Genomic DNA, 21,008 nt, shown 5'->3' on the forward strand with positions numbered 1-21,008 from the left:
GTTCATTTTTTTGAGAGAGATGCTTGGTCTTGTCCGGTTCAATTAATTATGCTAAGCTATGCTAAAAGTGGTACCGCCAGACCCGCAGATCGGCTGAATGGATTCGAAAACGGTTTAACTCAACTGTTTAACTCTGGGGGGGTTGTAAAATGAGCCTGTTTCCAAAAAAAGTGGAGTATCCCTTTAACTCTTTATGGAAAAACTGAGATATTCTTCTGAAGATCAGAAGAATATCCATTAGCCTACCTGTTTATTTTTAGTATGATCATTACATATATAAATGATAAAATAAAATAAAAATAATAAAAATAGCATTTCTCTAGGGAAATGTAATATCGCAAGAAATATCGTTATCGCAATACTCAACAACAATATTGCATATTTTCCCAGTATCGTGCTGCCCTAATCTAAAGAGACAGGATTTATTTACTGATGTAAAATACTGTTTCAGTTGCACTTTTGTTAAGAATACACATCTCTCTTTTTTGCACAATTTATCTAAATATTTGTCTTTTTTTTTTTTTTAAGAAAATTGTGAGAAAATCGTATTGTGAACTTTAAATCGTGAGTTGAGCGTATCGTTACATTCCTACTTGGTATGATAAATTCAGTGTGGAAAATGAATTTTCAGAAATTACTTGGTATAAACTAACTATAACTAAGTGTTTTAATTAACGTATGTATGTATATGTAAATGTGTATATACACACATGAAATAAAATGAATAAGAATGACTTTATATTCAAGCACTCATAAAATATTTAACCTAAAACATCCCACAGGACACAGACCTCGAGGCCAGAGCTTCCATGGAGCAAACTGTGATGGGAGTGTATGTCATTCAAAAGGAGGGTGCATGTGCTGGAGATAGCCCAGAGGACATCGGTGTCCTGGTCGAAGGCGTGGAGGTCCTCTGCGAGTTACGAAACATTGGGGATGCCTGTGCTTTGTTATTTGGACTAATATACTGTCTGAACCTGAGCTACCCACCAGACCTCAAATGCACTTTTGAAGCGATGCAGAAGATTCTCATGAATCTGGATGGCCAGAGGTTATCATCCAAGGCACAGTTCCTAAAAAACAAGCTCATGAAGTAAATTTGCTCATAGACTTCTAGTATGCAGATTTTATTTTTATTTTTGCCTCCTAGTTTTCACAAGAACTTTAAAATTTGCTCAATGGACACGGACTGTAAAAAGGTGAGTTGCTTCACTAGACCTCAAATGCACTTTTGAAGTGATGCAGAAGATTCTCTTGAATGTACATGGGCAGAGATTGTCTAAAGCACAATTACCAAAAACAAGGTCATGGAACAAATTTTGCTTAAAGTAGAGGTTAAAGGGAGATTTTTTTTTAATTTTTTTATTTTTGCTTTGCTTTCAAAAGGACTTTTAGTTTGCTCAGTGTATGCGGACTGTAAAAACTTGACAGTCATTCACAAATACTGAGATTGTATAATGTTTACTAATGTTGGATTGTTTATTGTATCTACTTAGTAGATTTTCTTTCTTTGCTAAATTGCATGGTATTGGATCTGTGCATAAATTCCAGTACTTACCGATACCAGCTTTTAGGCAGTATCGGAGGTCATTCCAGTGGTATCAGCGAACATCTCATTGTTATCTGTTAAATTGTTTCCAGTTAGTCAGTAGCCAATTGCTACAATTCAGTTATATGTAATGCAGGCAAAATGTTGCATGAATAAAAATGTCAAATGGATTGCATGTTGTCTTTTTGTATGCTTGTTTTGTTATACATTTTACATTTTAATTTTGTTCAACTGAAGTGTTTGACCAATGTAGAATACACTCAAAATAATCTCACTAAATTAACTAAGAATGAACATGTAACTCAAAAAGATGCAAATGAGTTAAATGGAAATATTAATATCATGTTTAACCAACACATCTATTTTGTGTTCAAATAACATGATAAAGGTTGGTTGACTTAACTTGGTTTGTTTAGATGGAATATAGGTGGCATGATTAAATCATGTTCATCCAATGAATTATTTTTTTGAGTGTGGTAGGGACTACACGACATTCCTCCTGGGTTAGTGACATCACCAACCCTAAAATTTACATAAACCCCGCCCCCGGAAACACAATTTATAGATTATCAAGACAGAATATGCTAATCAATGAGAAGAAGATAACTACACATCAGCTACATAAATTCACCAACTAACCATTCAGAAATGTCCTGTTGATTCTACATGTTGTCACTTCTTCTTGAGTCTCTCCATCATTGTCTGACTCCGGTTTGAACATATAAGGCTAAAAGTTGTTGAAATTTTCAGTGCATGTGTTAGTCAGGGGGCCAATTCTGAAAAGGGCTTCCGTTAAGACTTTTGCGGACATGTTTTGGTACAAGCTGTCACCCTATTTTTTTAGTTAGAAGACACCCATAGGTAAGATATTAGGGTGGTTGTCAAGCTGAAATTTTTTTTTGTGACTTGTACAAGCAATTTCAGGCCAATTTTTTGGTTTCCTGCTCAACACGACATGCCAACAGTAAATGTTGAATATCTCCACAACCACAAGGACCATATTCATAAAAATGGTATCAAATGAAAGCCAACACTCTTGGGATGTCTGCTGAAGTGTCAGAATGAACATTTATTGTACAGTGTAAGAGACAACAGAACTAGAACATGAAAAAAACTATCTCCGCCTAAAGAGAACCAGTTTTCAAAGTGAATATCAGCTTGGAAACATAACCTAGTATCCCAAAACCTCTATCAATCAGTACCCATATCTATGGGAATGAGTCAAGCCAAGTTTAAAGCTTGTAGGGAGAGACAGTGCAATGCTGCACAAGTTATAATACTTTAATGTCAAGGCGGAAATTTAGAACTGTAGATGATGGTCTATGGTGCTATTTGACTTAGTGTACCAGGTTGTAACACAAATTATATTTAATTCACATATCACTATAGTTATTAATTCCATCCTAACAAAACTGCTCTCTCACTTCTTTAGGGTTAGGGGTTAGTAACTAGTTAGTAGTAATAACTATGTAATAGTCGTATGGCAAAGGTATGTTTTTCCCCATCAAAGCAGTGGCTCTCAGGTTGGCAGAGGTTGGCTCTCAGGTTGTCAGTCTCATCCCTTTGAGACTGAATGGATTGAATAAGCAAGGTCAAGCTAAGCGCAATGCAAATAATGGTGTGTGTCTATTATATTGCAAAAATATTGCACAATATTATACTACAATAATCTCCAGAAAGAGCACAAAGACACCACTTCCTGAAAAATCACTTCAATCAAAGGGCTTTATCTTGGCTGTATTTTCCATATTTGTCTTGACAAATGAAACATTTTTCCCAATCAATATATCTTCCTATTTGTATTTCTTTGGACGCTAGGCTTACAGCTCCCTCTGGATCCATGTTATCTCATCTGAAGGCAAAGAAATTTTTCACTACACTAGTCTGATTGGTTTCTGAGTGGATCACTACAATGTCCTCTGACATAAGCTGAGGGCTTTGCTATCTAACAAACTTATTAACACTTTTAGCTATAGCAGACTGTAAAATAGGCTGCTGTGCAGCAAATAAATTAAAAACATAATATTTCCATTACACATCTGCACAAAACTTAATTTACCTATTAGTAAGTAAGCTAGTAATTATGAAAGTAAATTAGCCTAGCTATACACTCACCTAAAGGATTATTAGAAACACCTGTTCAATTTCTCATTAATGCAATTATCTTATCAACCAATCACATGGCAGTTGCTTCAATGCATTTAGGGGTGTGGTCCTGGTCAAGACAATCTCCTGAACTCCAAACTGAATGTCAGAATGGGAAAAAAAGGTGATTTAAGCAATTTTGAGTGTGGCATGGTTGTTGGTGCCAGACGGGCCGGTCTGAGTATTTCACAATCTGCTCAGTTACTGGGATTTTCACGCACAACCATTTCTTAGGGTTTACAAAGAATGGTGTGAAAAGGGAAAAACATCCAGTATGCTGCAGTCCTGTGGGCGAAAATGCCTTGTTGATGCTAGAGGTCAGAGGAGAATGGGCCGACTGATTCAAGCTGATAGAAGAGCAACTTTGACTGAAATAACCACTTGTTACAACCGAGGTATGCAGCAAAGCTTTTGTGAAGCCACAACACGCACAACCTTGAGGCGGATGGGCTACAACAGCAGAAGACCCCACCGGGTACCACTCAACTCCACTACAAATAGGAAAAAGAGGCTACAATTTGCACGAGCTCACCAAAATTGGACAGTTGAAGACTGGAAACATGTTGCCTGGTCTGATGAGTCTCGATTTCTGTTGAGACATTCAGATGGTAGAGTCAGAATTTGGCGTAAACAGAATGAGAACATGGATCCATCATGCCTTGTTACCACTGTGCAGGCTGGTGGTGGTGGTGTAATGGTGTGGGGGATGTTTTCTTGGTACACTTTAGGCCCCTTAGTGCCAATTGGGCATTGTTTAAATGCCACGGCCTACCTGAGCATTGTTTCTGACCATGTCCATCCCTTTATGACCACCATGTACCCATCCTCTGATGGCTACTTCCAGCAGGATAATGCACCATGTCACAAAGCTCGAATCATTTCAAATTGGTTTCTTGAACATGACAATGAGTTCACTGTACTAAAATGGCCCCCACAGTCACCAGATCTCAACCCAATAGAGCATCTTTGGGATGTGGTGGAACGGGAGCTTCGTGCCCTGGATGTGCATCCCACAAATCTCCATCAACTGCAAGATGCTATCCTATCAATATGGGCCAACATTTCTAAAGAATGCTTTGTTGAACCTTGTTGAATCAATGCCACGTAGATTTAAGGCAGTTCTGAAGGCGAAAGGGGGTCAAACACAGTATTAGTATGGTGCTCCTAATAATCCTTTAGGTGAGTGTATGTCTGGTAAGTATATAGCTAGTTGGAACACAGTTTAGCTTACCTGTTTCTGGCAACATTTGATGGTAGAACGGTAGAATCTTGAGGTAAATGTTTGTGTAGACAAATAGATCAAGTTAATCTGTTGTGTGATTGTGTGATTCACTCCTTTATAAAGTTTTGTTCAGACTGTACTGTTGACACCTGCTGTGATCATCTTCTCTGGATCTGCTGCCTCAATCTGCTGCCAAATCACAGCTGTGCTGACACAACAGTGCCCCTTGTGGTGTGATACTCTTGTGGTATTTATTGATTATTATTGTTTAATGATCATGCTTGCACATAAGTTGGATTATATTGCACATCTGCCCAAAATTACAATAGGTAACATGGAAGAAAATGGAAGCACTTTGGGGAAAAAAATCCGCTTTTACCACTTTTAAGAATATAGTGTTAAAATGGACAAAAAAACATTTTCTAAGCTGACAACCTGGCTAGAACACATGTTGAGGGGTTAAATATTAATACTGGATAGGTTGTATACTTGTACCAAAAAGTGTCCAACAAAGTTTTAATATCAGTTTTGGCCCCCTGACTATGTGTGTGAGGTAAAAGGACATGAGCTCTTGAAGCTCCACCCCCTGTGCCAGGAGCAGCAGCTTATTTGCATTTAAAGGAACAGACACAACAACTGTTTTTGCTCACCCTCAAAAAGTGACAATTTTAACATGTTATATAAAAATATCTGTGGGGTATTTTGAGCTAAAACTTCACATACACACTCTGGGGACATCAGAGACTTAATTTAAATATTTTAAATATGCTGTATGCAAATACCTTGATTTTACCTTGCCACTTCAGTTATGAAACGTCGGCACGACCAATACTTACCCAGTAACGTCTATGCAGTCTAATACCTTGATTTTAAATAGCTCTATGCAGGTATAACAACCCAAAAGTAATAATATATACAGGCCTTTTATTGAAATAATGAGAAGTGTCAGCTGACTCCTTTTTAAACACTGAGATTATATATTCACAGTTCCCTTTCGAGGGAACTCGAACTGTATCGAATGACACTTTGGGGGAACGCCCCTCAGCGTAGCGCCTCTGAAGTATGAATGAAACTAAACCAATCCTGATTGGTGTTGCGTCATGACGTAATGTGTGACGGCATATGCGGAAGCTACAAAAGGACGCCGGCACACAAAAGAGATAGCTTTCTGTTCTTCAGCAAAGCGCTCTCTGTCTCTTGTATGTCTTATTTGGTGTTGTTTGTCTATCAGTCACAAAGCACATATATATATATATATATATATATATATATATATATATATATATATATATATAAGCAAATGGCGAGTAAAAGCAGTTACAGGAGGTGTGTGCATCCCTGCCCTCGTTATATCACGGGTGGGGACACACACCAACTGTGTGTACACTGTTTGGGAGCGCAGCACGCGCGGGCAGCTCTCGAGGGGGCTGCTTGCGAGGATTGTGAGAAATTAACAATCCGTGTGCTGCGTTCCCGTCTGGCCATCTTCGATGATGATGGCCAGGCTCGCGAGCCTCGTGGTGCGGGACCCGAGTTCGCTGAGGCGGCGCGGCAACGCTCTTCATGGGTCTCGCAAATGGATCTGGCGGGGGATCCCGAGACTGCCGAGGCACGCTCTTGTGATTCATCCGCCAGTTCCGATGCTCTTCCGCGCGAGTGGAGAGCCCGATGCTTGAGCTGTCTGCTTCTGAGGAAGTAGACGTGCTCAGCATCGAAGGCGGGGATTTTGGGGATGACTCGCCACCCCATGTCCCCGCATATGAGGAGCTGGTGGAGGTTGTCTCTCGTGCAGTGGCCCGTCTTAATATCAGTTGGCCACATGAGAGGCAGGAAACGCTTATTAAAAGCAAGTTGGACGAGCGTTTCCTGCAGCACAGAGAGCAACCTCGCCATCGGGGTTTGCCGTTCTTTTCCGATTTACACAACGAGTTGTGTAAATCGTGGAAAAATCCACACTCATCTCGCGTGTCCAACCCCCCTGTTTTAAATTATAGTAATATTTTGGGGGGGCGAGAGAACGGTTATGGGATGATGCCTCGGGTGGAATAGCCGCTTGCCACCTATTTAGCCCCCGAGTCTGCATCATCCCTAAAAACCCCGTTGCTGCCCACTAAACCATGCCGCGAAACATCATCGTTAGTGGGCAGGGCTTATATGGCTGCGGGTCGGGCTGGTGCTAGTCTGCACACTATGGCTGTACTGCAGGCGTACCAGGCCGACCTTCTTAAGGATATTGATGAGGGCGAGGGTCCAACTCCAGAAGATATTGCGGAGTTGAGGAAGGCTGCAGATCTGTCTTTCCGAGTCACCAAGGAGACGGCCCGTGCTATCGGCCGTTCCATGGCGGCAATGGTGGTCTCGGAGAGGCACCTATGGTTAAATCTGTCGGGCATCAAGGAGAAGGACAGGGCTTTCCTCCTTGATGCCCCGATTTCGCCTTCTGGCCTGTTCGGCGACTCAGTTAACATCGTCGTCGACAGGTTTCAGGAGGCGAAGAAACAATCTGCAGCCTTCAGGCAATATCTCCCTCGCCACTCCAAGCCTAAGAAGCCTGCCCCCAGTGGGCAGCCGCAGCCATCCACCAGCTCCTCCGCCTACAGACAGGCGCAAAAAGAGAGCGTCGCTTCTAGAGCCCCCCCTCAAACAGCATGGGGGCATAGACGACGCTCTCAGCCGAAGCCTCAGCCTAAGCAGGGCGACCTGAGGGCCGTCCTGCAGGCGAAAAAGGCTTCGGCAAAGAGGTCCTAGCCAGCCTAGGTCCTCTGCGGGCGGCCCCACCCGTGGGGAAGCGATCGAGGTCGCCTCCTCCGCGGAGCCCGCAGAAAATCGATGTCGACTTCCCGCCGCCAAGTGCGCTTCGGGACGCATCGGTTTCCAGCGAACGCGCCCTGCACTGTCCGCCCCACAGGCTTGCGGCCAGGCAGCATTTGCGTCCGCACATCGAGAATCGTTTTCGGTCGAACCCTGCCGGAGATCCGCTTCAGGGGGCCAAGAACGAATCCCGATTAATACCCGAAGCCAGCCTCGAGAGTTCCCTTAGTAGAGTATTTCGATGCATGGAAAAATCTCACGAATATTTCTCCTTGGGCTCTGCGCACCATTCAAAAGGGGTACAGACTACAGTTTGGTTCCCGCCCACCAAAGTTCAACGGGGTGGTCTGGACTGTAGTCGACCCAGAGCAGAGTCGGGTATTGGAACAAGAAGTAAACTCTCCGCTGGTAAAAGAGGCTATAGAACGTATTCCTCCTCCAGACAGGGAGTCCGGGTTTTACAGCCGCTGATTCATAGTTCCCAAGAAGGATGGGGGGTTGCGTCCAATAATAGATCTCAGGCACTTGAATCGGTCTCTGAGGAGATTCAGGTTCAAGATGCTCACTATTCCCATTATCGTGAGCCAAATTCAATCCGAGGATTGGTTTGTCACGATAGATCTGAAGGACGCGTACTTCCACATTTCCATCCTTCCATCTCACAGGAGGTTCCTGAGGTTCGCTTTCGGGGGCGAAGCGTACCAATATCGGGTTCTTCCGTTCGGCCTAGCTCTCTCCCCTCGCACATTTACAAAATGTATGGATGCAGCTCTAGCACCGCTGAGGCTTCAGGGTATCAGGGTCCTCAATTATATCGACGACTGGCTGATTCTGGCCCAGTCACAAGAGCTGGCAGTTCGGCATCGAGATGTCGTCCTTGCCCACATCCAGAGCCTGGGGTTGAGACTCAACACGAAAAAGAGTGTGTTGGCACCAGCCCAGAGAACCACGTTCCTGGGAGTGGTGTGGGATTCGGTCACGATGCGGGCACGATTGTCTCCAGCACGGATCGAATCCATCCTGGCCACGGTGACCAGGATAAAGCTAGGCCAGGCCATCACTGTAAAACATTTTCAGAGAGTGTTAGGGCTCATGGCAGCAGCATCCAACATCATTCCATTCGGTCTCCTGCACATGAGGCCCTTGCAGTGGTGGTTGAAAACCAAGGGGTTCTCCCCGAGGGGAAACCCATTTCGCATGATCAGGGTTATGCGCAGATGCCTTCGTTCCCTATCTATGTGGAAGAAAGCTTGGTTTCTGTCCCAAGGTCCCGTGCTGGGAGCGTCATGTCGCCGGAAAGCCGTTTCGACAGACGCCTCCCTCACGGGCTGGGGCGCGGTCATGGACGGCCGCTTTATGAGAGGTCTATGGCAGGACCATCATTCATCCTGGCATATAAACTGCCTGGAAATGTTGGCGGTGTTCCGAGCTCTGAGGAGCTTCCTGCCGGACCTCAAGGGTCATCACGTCCTTGTGAGGACGGACAATATGTCGGTGGTGGCCTATATAAACCATCAAGGGGGTCTGAGGTCTCGCCCTCTATGCAGACTGGCGCATCAGACCCTCCTGTGGTCCCAGGGGAAATTGTTGTCTCTCAGAGCAACATACATCCCAGGGAATCAGAATCAGGGAGCAGACATCCTGTCGAGGCAGGGGCTGAGGCCCGGGGAATGGAGACTCCATCCCGAGGTGGTGGAGCTAATATGTCAGAGGTTTGGCCCAGTGGAGGTGGATCTATTCGCGTCTCGAGAGACGACTCACTGTCCACTGTGGTTCTCCCTCACACATCCAGCCCCGCTGGGGTTGGATGCCATGGTACAGACGTAGCCGAGGCTGTGTCTGTATGTATTTCCCCCGATCGCTCTGCTCCCGGGAGTTCTAGAGAGGGTTCGTCGCGACGGGATCAGTCTATTATTGGTAGCCCCGTTGTGGCCGGCCCGAGTATGGTTATCAGACATTATATTACTCCTGGACGGCCCTCCATGGGAGGTTCCCATCAGGAGGGACCTGCTGACACAGGCAGAGGGCTCAATATTTCACCCTCGGCCCGAACTATGGAAACTGTGGGTCTGGCCCCTGAGGGGGCACAGTACCGGGTGGCCGGCCTGTCAGCAGGAGTAGTGGAGACCATACTCAGCTCTAGAGCTCCCTCCACGAGGAAATTGTACGGCCTAAAATGGAATGTTTTCACTGTATGGTGCAGAGAGCGTGAGGTGGACCCAGTTAACTGCCCAGTGGCTTCAGTGCTGGAGTTCCTCCAAGATCGCTTCTCGGCTGGTCTTACCCCGTCCACTCTCAAGGTGTACGTGGCTGCCATTTCGGCTTTCCACGCTCCTCTGAGTGATGGGCCTCTGGGGAGACAGCAGTTGGTCGTACGTTTCCTCCGTGGGGCTTGGAGGATGAGACCTGCGGCTCGTACCAGGGTTCCCACTTGGGACCTGGCGGTGGTTCTCGAAGGGTTGGTTGAGGCCCCCTTCGAACCGCTGGAGTCGGCTGAGGCCAAGAACCTTTCCCTAAAGGTGGCTTTCTTGTTGGCCATTACTTCTCTGAGGAGGGTAGGAGATCTCCAGGCGCTCTCTATATCTAACGGGTGCCTGGAGTTTGCTCCAGGCAACATCAAAGCCATCCTACATCCTAGTCTAATGTGGCACGGCCTACGGTTCTGCAGGCTTTTCATCCTCCACCTCACGAGACGGCGGATGAGGAGAGACTTCACCTGCTCTGCCCTGTCAGGGCTCTCAAAATATATATCCAGAGGTCCTCCTCATGGCGGAAGTCAGACCAGTTGTTAGTGTGTTTCGGGTCGCCCAAAAAGGGGCTTCCCGCTTCCAAACAGACCATTAGCAACTGGATTGTCCAAGCTATATCTATGGCCTACCAGGTGCGCAATTTGCCTTCACCTCTGGCCGTGAGGGCTCACTCTACCAGAGGCATGGCGTCCTCTAGAGCCCTCCTATCAGGGGCCCCGATCCAGGAAGTCTGCGATGCAGCAGGATGGGCCACCCCTCACACTTTTATTAGATTTTACAGCCTGGACATTCCATCGACACCTGGCACCCTTGTGCTCTCGTCCTAAGTGTGCCTGTGCGCAGCTTCACACTAGGACAGGCAGGGCTCGTTGTGGCATAGTGGGTACTCGTTCCCCCAAAGTGTCATTCGACGCAGTTCGAGTTCCCTCGAAAGGGAACGTCTCGGGTTACGACTGTAACCCTTGTTCCCTGAGAAAGGGAACGAGAACTGCGTCCCTTCGCCACACCTCCCCCTGCCTGGGAGCGCTTGCTTCATCACAGAATGCTATCTCTTTTGTGTGCCGGCGTCCTTTTGTAGCTTCCGCATATGCCGTCACACATTACGTCATGACGCAACACCAATCAGGATTGGTTTAGTTTCATTCATACTTCAGAGGCGCTACGCTGAGGGGCGTTCCCCCAAAGTGTCATTCGACGCAGTTCTCGTTCCCTTTCTCAGGGAACAAGGGTTACAGTCGTAACCCGAGACGTTTACAAGAGACATTGTTTACAAAAGGAAAATTTTCAAAAACATGTTTTGACATTAAAAAAAGACAGAAAGACTCAAGTTTGACAATATGATCTGACAATATGATCTGAGCAGACTCTATGTTTCATCTTTTTACTCTTTTAGATTATTTTTATAACAGTATTGTAGCACGCCCGCCGTCCGGCTGGCGATACTGCAGTAAATGTTCTGTTTGATTAAAACAAAGAGACACAGAAAGTTGTGCTGTTGTTAGCCACGAGTCGCTCTTGTAATGGCGTCTTTTTCTATGCGACTCAAAGTTACCCTCAAACTCTCCGCTCAGCACATGATCTCCCCCTAATGTCCGCTGAGGGTATTACGCACCAACAGTACAGCATACCAAATTGTCTCTGAGCATACTCACAGTAGTTGAAACAATATCATCAAAATAATAAAATAAATCAAACACATCAAAAGAAATAATTATTCCTGTGACTATACATACAGGGTGTCACACTCTCCCCGACAAAAGAAACGGCTCCAAACAACACTGACCCTTTTAAATCTTAAACATCTTTCTCAATAACACAAACATTCTCCTCACATTGTAAACAAGTTAAAGACCTCTGTGTCAATGCGCAATGTATATGTGTGTGTGTTTTAACCCTGTTTTCTTTTAGGTACTAATTCTCTAGTATCCACTAAAGGCAGCATAAGATTGTAAAGTAGGATAGAACCCTATCTGATAAGGCAGTGTAGGTGGGATGTGAGCACAAGTTACATATACTGGCCCCTGTACCCCAGAATAATACGGTAACTGCTGTGCCTGCTTAAGTTGAGCAGCCCCTATCTCCGTAGGCAGTTCATAATTAGGCTGACCCAATGAGGGGTAAGTGAAGACCCGTGTGGGCTTTCGTTCTCTGCTAGATCTTCTGACATATCCATCTCATGCAGCATTTCCCATTGGACTAACCATTTGTCTTTCTTCCTCACTAGGTACCATCTCTCCCATCTCGTCATTCATCCCATCAGATTCTGGTGCAGCAGGTAAGTCAGTCAAGGAGTGAGTTGTCACTGGCTCAGGTAAGTATTCTTCCTCTACCCCTCGAGCAATCTCTCCATATCTCGCAGGTCCATCCTCACCACTTCTCCGTCTCCAACCTACTCTTTCGTAAGTGTCAGGTATAGTCCTTCTCTGCTTAGATCTCTGCTGTTCAGAGGACCGCAACCAGTAGTAAGCTCTCGGAGCATCGCTGTCATCTGAACATGAATCACTTGAATTTGCTCCTTCAGGTTCCCTTGCTGATCTTAACAACCTCTGTTTTCTTCCCTTAGGTCTACACGAGTCATTTGCTCCAAGAGGTGGCGGGTCTACAGGTAGGTCATTAACCAGATGGAGCAGGTTCCGATGCAAGGTACGTATCACTGCTGAATTTTCACCTCCACTAGACTCAGGGTACACTTGATAGACTGGTCCATCACCTATCCTCTCTTTGACCACGTGCACTGTTCTCTCCCAGTATGATCTTAGTTTTACAGGCCCGCCCCGTTCACTTAAGTTACGGACCAGAACTCGATCTCCTGGCTGCAGCACAACACCCCGAAGATGCCGGTCATAGTATTTCTTGTTCCGTGCGCTCGCTTGCTTGCTGTTGTCCGAGGCTAGTTTATACGCTTCAGCCATCCGTTGTGCCCACTTCTCTGCATAATCCCGAGGTGAGTATTGGTCCTCCTCTGCTCTCAGACCAAACAACAAGTCAACGGGCAAACGCGGATGACGTCCATACAGGAGGAAGAATGGAGAGTACCCCGTCGATTCATGCTTAGTGCAATTATAAGCGTGCACAACCTTCGGGAGGTGGTCTTTCCATCGATCCTTTTCCCTCTCTTCCAGCGTCCTCAACATCTGTAACAAGGTGCGATTAAACCCGTTCTGCCGGGTTTGCTTGTGGGTGATAAGGCGTCGTTCTGGAGTTACTGACACCTGTTAACCGCTGCAAAGTCGTGAAGAGATGATTCTCGAATTCACGGCCTTGGTCGTGATGAAGCCGGCAAGGGTAGCCGAATCTCGGGATAAAGTCGTTAAATATCCTCTCAGCCGCCGTCCTTCCAGACTTATCTCTGGTCGGGTACGCCTGGGCAAATCTGGTGAAATGGTCCACCAGCACCAGAATATATTCATATCCACCCCGACTTCGCTCCAGGTGCAAATAATCAATGGACACTAGATCCAGTGGACAACCTGAGGTAAGACTCCCCATCGGCGCTCTGATCTGCACCACAGGTTTCTTTTGTTTCACGCATCGGCACTGCTGGGTGACATAGTGCTCGATCTCCTTCTTCATAAAAGGCCAGTAGAATCTCCTCCTTGCTAAATCTAGAACTCGTTCTGTCCCTACATGACCCATGTCGTTGTGCAACTGTTTCAATGCCAACTGCTTAAACTTAGCTGGAAGAACAAGTTGAGCTCTGTGGTTGGTCTTACGATAGAGCAGTCCCTCTTCAAAATAAAGTTTTCTCCACTCATACAACAGTCTTTTTAGGCCTCCCTTAGCAGTTTTCGTCATCTCCGATGTCAGTTCTCCACCACTCTCCTTTAATTCGATCACCTTCCCAACAACAGGATCTTCCCGTTGGGTGGTTTTCAATTCAGAACGATCAAGTGATATGAGACTCCCTTCAAACTGGTACTCTGCATTCTCTAAACGTGCATTCAGAGCCGCAACCCAGGCAACTTCATTCTCTTGGTCAGCCCGACTTCCTTCCCATGTAGCCCTGACCACCTCCTCTGTGATAACTTCGGTACATGCGGTCATAAACTTAGTGATGTCAAGGGGACAACTAGAGAGCATATCTGCATCCGCATTCATTTTGCCTGGCCTGTAACGAATGTCAAATCTGAAGTCCGCCAATTCTCCTACCCACCTATGTCCAACAGCATTGAGTTTAGCCGTTCTGAGGACATACGTCAATGGGTTGTTGTCTGTCAAGACTGTAAAGTGTGGCGCATAGAACAGATAATCGCGGAACTTCTCGCAGACAGCCCATTTAAGTGCCAGGAACTCCAGCTTTCCGGAGTGGAGTCTGTAACTTTTCTCGGCGGGGGTCAAGGTTCTGGATCCATACCCAATAACTCTGAGCCTTCCCTCTTGCTGTTGGTACAGCACAGCCCCGAGCCCATGGTCGGACGCGTCTGTATGGAGCACAAATGGGAGTTTGAAGTTTGGGTAAGCGAGTATCGGAGGAGTAGTTAGAGCCTCAATGAGTCTTTCCAACACACATTGGTGCATACTTGTCCACTCTACTTTCGTGCGAGATGGTAACTGGTTCCCTCTCTTCTCAGCTTTACTCAACTTATTCTGCTCTCCAGAGGCTACTGATCCCCGGTACTGCAGGAGTTCGTACAGTGGTTTCGCAATTCGTGAAAAGTCCTGGATAAAAGTACGGCAGTAACTGAGGAACCCCAACAATCGCCGCAACTCCCCGACAGTAGTGGGCTTCTGGTCTTTCAGAGAGGTGACTGCTTCTAGATCTTTTGGGTCGATACGGATACCGTCCTCCGAAACTAGTCTCCCCACATACCTGACCTCTCTCTTGAAGAGTTCACACTTTGCTGGTCTCAACTTTACTCCATGACTCCGCAGTACCCTGAGGACTCTCCTTAATCCCTGAACATGGTCACTGAACGTTTTGCCAAAGCAGAGTATGTCATCGAGATACGGGATACATAACTCATCTCTCAAGGAGTCCAGCATTCCCTCCATACTCCTCTGGAACGCCGCTGGTGCATTCGCCAATCCGAAGGGTATGCGCACCCACTCATATAGGCCCCAAGGAGTTGTGAATGCCGTAAGGTGTCGATATCCCTCCGCCATGAATCCTTGATGGTAGGCCTTCCCCTGATCCAGGATTGAAAACCATCGGTAGCCTCCCAGGGTGTCAATGAGGTCCTGAATCCGGGGAAGTGGATGTCGGTCTGGAACGGTCTTCTGGTTCAACAACCTGTAGTCTATGCACAATCTCAGCGTGCCATCTTTCTTCCGAACACACACCACCGGGGGTGCGTAAGGAGACTTTGACTTGACTACCCACCCTCGAGCCAGTAAATCCTGAACGTATTCCTTCGCCTCTTTATATAGGGGTTTCGGGATGGAGGCATAAGCTCGCTGAACAGGGATGTCGTCCTTCAGATTAATCGTCATCTGTAAGCTCGGGATGCACCCAATATCATCATCTCCGCGAGCAAACACGTTGGATTCTTCGTACAGCATGGCTTTGACTAATTTCTGCTGTTCATCTTCCAGATGACTCACATCGACTGGCGGGTGCCACAAGCTGTCTACCCTGCGAGCGCTCTCATGTTCTAGGGGACCTGGTTCTTCTCCGCTGTTCACTGGTAAGTCGTCTCTGTTTACCGTGTCTTGCTGCTCCGTTTCGCTAATGCTTGAGATTGGCTGAATACTCCCTAGAGGTGTATGTCGTCTGATCATAACCTCACAAGCAGTAGGGTTTCCCAGGGGAATCCTAACATAAGGCCGGTCTGTCCCCTCTAGTTCCATTAGACCTTCTCCCACGTCTAGCTGATTTAACAATGCACTCTCCTCACTGGTCTCGAACAAAACTACTGGCTCAGTGCATTCCAAGCCAACCAGAACTTCACACTTCATATGAGTCACCTGACCGGGTGGTACAACAACATCTCTAGGGCCGACTGTGACAATAGCTCCTAACTTCACATGGGGTAGTTCCTGAATGAAGCTCACTATCGCATTAGCTTGTTCCTCTTTGATGTCAAGGGCCATCTTTAGGAGTTCTGCAAAAGCACATAGACCCTGTTCAGTGTCATTCTTTCCTCTTATTATCTCCTCGACCACATTAAACCCCAGCAATGGTCGTTCTAACGGCATCTTCCCCACGAGGAAAGGTACTTGAATAGCCATACTTGGGTCATTATTTCCAGGCAGGTTCACTGTCAATTCTACCCATCCCTCGAATGGCAATGGTTCTCCATTAACAGCTGAGACATTGACGTTGCCCCCATTGACTATTTCTGACAGTGGTCGCAGAGCTTGATCCGGTAAGTATTTACTCTTCCAATTGCAGTCAATTATACTAACTTGTGCTCCTGTGTCTAGTAGAGCGGTTACTGCGAACCCATGAATGTGGCACTTGAGAGTGGCTTTCTTCCCAATGAGCTGGGCTACTCGATCACAGGGACTTTGTCTTTGGTTTGGTGGATCAACGAACCTACCCATCCGTGCTGCTTTCTCCTTAGGCTGGGACTGTGATTTCTCGGTCACTGGTCGCCCCTCTACAGTGGCCGCTGATCGTTTCCCGACACCTTTTCTCTTCTTAGACAGCCCACCGCACGATGCCCTTCCTCACCACACACGAAGCAATGACTGCAAGAGGTGACATCCTTGTTAGTACATTTGGGACACATTCGTCGGCGTTGCCTTCGCTGCAGCTGGGAATCAACTTTGCACTGATCCTCTGTCGTTCTCGCCTTTGCAAGTGATTCAACAGTCTTTGTAAGAGCTTCAATTTGTGCACTCAACCGACGAATCGTCTCAGTTTGGTCATGTTGTCTGCTACAATCTACCTCTTTACCTCGGCTGGACTCACACTGGGCGCTGAGGGCATTTGACACTCTCTGCCGTGCAGCTTGTCCCAACCGACGTTGTCGTTCGCTCTCATCACTGGCTATCTGGGTTACTTGGCGCAGGAGTGCCTCATCTGTCACCAGGCGGTTTGTAAGTAGGGGTTTCAATTCAGTGCGAAACTGGTTGTACTTTGCACCCATGACCTGATAAATCGTCCTTAAAAACACATTTTGAATGGTTTGTTCATCGTACTCCAGATCTGTGACAGCTTGTTTAGACAGAAAAATGAGTTTCTGTTTTAGTCCGATCAGTCTATACAGGAACTGTTGAGGAGTTTCACTGTCATTCTGCTTACCGCACATTAATTCCTGGAAGAGCTCAGAGCTACTTCTCTCATTCAGATGCGACTGCAGGAAACTTTTCAGTTCTGGAATTGTCAGTCCTTCCTTGTTCACTAACATGTCCTTGAAGTTTCCTGGCTTAATGACTCTCAAGACCCCTCTGATAATGTCATTCTCACTATGGTTAGCTGCCAGTCCCTCATCTATCTGTTTGGTTACACTTGTGTAACTAATATCAGAAGTGCTATCACCAATCTGCCCCCCTTGAACTTTGAATTTTCTATGCTGAAATGGCAGTAGCTGTAGGTCACGGAGGGAGATCATACTTTCCCTTTTTCCACTACTGGGCTCACCAGCTACATTCACAGGTAAGCTACGGCTACTTTTGGGAGATTCTGCTCCATTTGGGTTAACTTCAATCTTGTATTGTGCTAATTTCCGCCCTAACTCTTCATAGCAGTCTACCAATCTGTTATACTCCATCGGTTGTGTCTGTGTGTCAGGGGTGTGTGCAAGTGGTTGTGGTGTAAATGACTCAGTGTCCTGCAGAACTGTTCTAACACTCTGTTTCTGAATCAACACATTCACATTGTCTTTTAACAGTAACAATTGAGACAACCCTTCATCTTCTAACTCCATGAGAACATCACTGTTCATGTACTCAACAATGTACTCGAAACAACACTCCTCATCAGTTGTATCCAACCTGTGCTTTCCGGGTGCTGCAGTTGGCTCCAGACAATCCAACAGGCTGATCAGTCCATCATGGGTGAGTTGATGAAGTCTTTTCTTGATTTCCCAAACCGTTGCTTTTCTCTCGCTCGAAGTCATCTTGTCGACAATTCAGCTGCTGATGGGTTCACACTTGGCTCGTACCACACCGCACTACTCCTCAGCCAGGAAAGCCTCTCACTGCCGTGCTCTGGTTCTCCTGCCGCCGTTAAGCTGCCCTCTGTGGTCCTCACGCTGATCACCCGTCACTCAGCCGCTCTGTGGTTCAATTGGATTGGATCTGCATACCAGCAGGTGGCGCTAGATCCCAGACGAGCCCCCAAAATCTGTAGCACGCCCGCCGTCCGGCTGGCGGTACTGCAGTAAATGTTCTGTTTGATTAAAACAAAGAGACACAGACAGTTGTGCTGTTGTTAGCCACGAGTCGCTCTTGTAATGGCGTCTTTTTCTATGCGACTCAAAGTTACCCTCAAACTCTCCGCTCAGCACATGATCTCCCCCTAATGTCCACTGAGGGTATTACGCACCAGGGCCGCGGGAAGAGGTTTTAGGTTGGGGGTGCTGATTTTTTTTTTTTTTTGGGGGGGGGGGGGGGGGGGGGTCCACCACTTTTGAATAAGAAACAATATCAAGACTATAAAACTCGTCAAAAAATGCGCACACACTCAAACCACCTGACTGCACATCACATTTTTGACTTTATTGATTCTGCTTTTATTCGTAATGCAATGGACCGGTCAACGGGACATAAATGAATTCTTAAAGGATGGGACTTTATGGGACATTTGCACAAAAAGAATAAATAACTTACCGTAGCCTATAAGTCGCTCCGGAGACGCATATCAGTCAAAACATGCACCACGAAGAAAAAAAAAACATATTTAGCCTAAGTCGCACTGGACTAAGTTGCATTTTTTTACATTTATTTAAAAAAAAAAAAAAAAAAAAGTTACAGACAGTTCTCCGCTACGGACGTGAGCACTCTAAAGCGGCACTAAAATAATGTTTTAAAACTTTCACAGAGACCTAAAACTGAAAGCACAAAGCCTGTCTTTAAATTTAATTTCGTTTTGTATTAATTGTATCTTAATTTTAATCAATGTTTCATCAACAAGTTTTCTGGATTTAATAAGAAGTAGCTAAATATAGGCTATTAGAAAATAGATAATCAGAACACGGAGGCGCTGGCGAACCTGGAGCTCGTCTCATAAATTAACCGAAACTCAGCGTAGGCCTATAAGGTAGCCTATTGCCTCACAGACCTGAGACATATAGATAGCTTGAAATGTCTACTTTTAAGCAGAACAATTCAAAACGAAAGAAAACAGACGGCGCTGCTTATGTAATTCGTATGAAATGTGCATTTCTCTCTGGCGCTGCGAAGATCGCGAGTCGTCAACTTCATCTGTCTAGCCGACACTGACATAAAAAAAAAAAACTGTTTTATTAGTAAACAATTAAAATGTATCCTGATATATTTAACATATTTGCCTGTTCCTTACAAAACACTGACAGTGGGGTTTTTGACTGGGTTTTTTTTTTTTTTTTTTTTTGATCAGCATGCGGACAAATTTTTTCGACACACACAATATTACATAACACTCTGCGCTTATGTTTTAAAAAGGTAATTTAACATATAAATAACCATTTTTAAATAGCCCACTTAAAGTGTTTATTACAAATAAATGACTAAATGCTAAAAATTAATAAATTTTAATGAACAAACATATGCGTTGCATTTACAATTCTGTGAAAACAGGGGGTGCTGCAGCACCCCCAGCACCCCCACTTCCCGCGGCCCTGTTACGCACCAACAGTACAGCATACCAAATTGTCTCTGAGCATACTCACAGTAGTTGAAACAATATCATCAAAATAATAAAATAAATCAAACACATCAAAAGAAATAATTATTCCTGTGACTATACATACAGGGTGTCACAGTATCATATTCATATCTCTTTTAATTCCTTCCATAACTGTTTTAATTTTCCTTGCTTTTATTTTGTGATTATTTTAATTCCTTTCTTTGTAAAGCACTTTTTCTCCCTCTTGTTTCAAAAGCACACAACACTGAGTCGAAACGAAATAAGAAATGCAGTTGCGGAAAACTTGAATAGCCTACTTGAGCAAAACCACCGACCCTAAACACACTTCCTGAGCATGAGACTCAGTGAACACAATACAGCCTGAAACTTCGGTTATGAAACGTCGGCACGACCAAAACTGGACAATCATCACTGTACACATGCAGAAAAAGCACAGAAACGTTTGGGTAAATTATCAGTCGGGCCTCATTTATAAAGTGTGTTTATATGCGCGTTTTCTGTGCATACGTTCATTCTATAAATCACACGTATGCACATTTAAGAAATTATTGTAAAATCAAATTTAGGATCGTTTCTTTGCAACATTATATAAATGAGGTCCTATGTGTCTGAATAACTTAATGTGTTTTCTTTTTACCATGCCAATAATAAAGGCACAAAGTCCAATCATAACTGGATGCTTTATAAACCTGCCAATCAAACTTTTGGGCCAAAGTTTCACCAAATAGTTTTTGCCATTGCTTCAGAATTGGCAGGAAATTTAATTTTGGATGGCTGTTGTATTACGGTATACGGCCCAGATTATTTATTGGGACAGATTCAAGATCCAATCAGATTCTTTTAAACCTGGATATTCATAAAGCTTCTGCCTCATCTGTACATTAATACATCATCAGCTCTTACATGTGTTTCAGTCAAACTCATTTTGAATCTTTCTCTCAGCTTGATTCACTCATGTTTTCTAAATCATTGCGCTGACAGTCACTCGGCTCTGATCTCTGAAAACATCTGAACACAGAATGACACTTATTAAATAAATATTGTATTTATCATAGTATTTCAATGTAGGCTATTCAGAGAGATGTTAAGCTATTGTTTAGGACAGAAGTTTTCAAAGTGAGGTTCACAAATTAATTTACTATACTAATTTACAATAACCCACATAGCAACATTGTGCCGGCCCAGATCTGACCCACATCTGGCACTTGTGGAATGCAGATCTGGCCCACATGCAGCAGAGAATGACGGCCCTTGGGTGGCCCAGTCCTGTTTGCCAGATCTGGGCCACAAGCAGGCCAT

Source organism: Abramis brama (genome assembly GCF_963993115.1).
Source record: "Abramis brama genome assembly, chromosome: 1".
In the NCBI taxonomy this organism is placed as follows: domain Eukaryota; kingdom Metazoa; phylum Chordata; class Actinopteri; order Cypriniformes; family Leuciscidae; genus Abramis; species Abramis brama.